Source organism: Seriola lalandi, unplaced genomic scaffold (genome assembly GCF_002814215.2).
Source record: "Seriola lalandi dorsalis isolate HSWRI2012SDOR001 ecotype SW California unplaced genomic scaffold, Sedor1 jcf7180002054969, whole genome shotgun sequence".
Taxonomy (NCBI): Eukaryota; Metazoa; Chordata; class Actinopteri; order Carangiformes; family Carangidae; genus Seriola; species Seriola lalandi.
The window spans coordinates 106,495-107,187 of NW_019525520.1; the positions used below are offsets into that span (position 1 = coordinate 106,495).

General features: G+C 45.2%; 1 protein-coding gene across 3 annotated transcripts in view; it reads left to right on the plus strand.

Annotated features, from left to right (window-relative positions):
* Positions 1-693, plus strand: part of mmd2a (monocyte to macrophage differentiation-associated 2a) — an 11,554-nt gene that overhangs the window by 1,811 nt on the left and 9,050 nt on the right. The gene's annotated exons all lie outside the window — the stretch shown is intronic.

Genomic DNA, 693 nt, shown 5'->3' on the forward strand with positions numbered 1-693 from the left:
ACACACACACACACACACACACACACACACACACACACATGGGAACATGTAACGAACCATACGATAAACAAGTGTGTGAAAAGACAGAATCTGAACAGCAGAAAGAAAGAAAAGAGAGAGAATAGTGTGCTGACAACAATGTCCTCTCTGATCGGAGCCTGTGAATCCCTATGCCTTCCTTTCAGCTCGTTACACACACACACACACACACACACACACACACACACACACACACACACACACACGCACGCACGGTTCTGTCATAACTGATTAGAGGACATCACAGTGCCACATTCAGGTTCATTGATAGCCCTACAATACCAGAAAAACACAGTTCTCTGGTTGTGCACTTGGCACAGCCAGTAGAGCTGCAGCGAGACAAAGGAGACAGAGCGACGGCCTTGCAATAATCTAATGTTATCTCGCTAAATGTTTTTCTCTGTAATTTCTCCATCTTGAGAAAAGACAAGAGACTGTGGCACAGGCTCGGTGGTGAAAACATTTTCTCCATACAAAGTCATGCAGAGATTCAAAGTGATTATGAGTCTGTATTACAATGATAAAGTGATACGAAGGCCAGAGAAGCGACCAACATTATGGGACTCGCTCTGATGTCTTTGCACTTCCCACCTGACCCACAACAGGAAAACACACCGACATTCCTGTTATGTGGTGGTGAGTGCCAACACACAC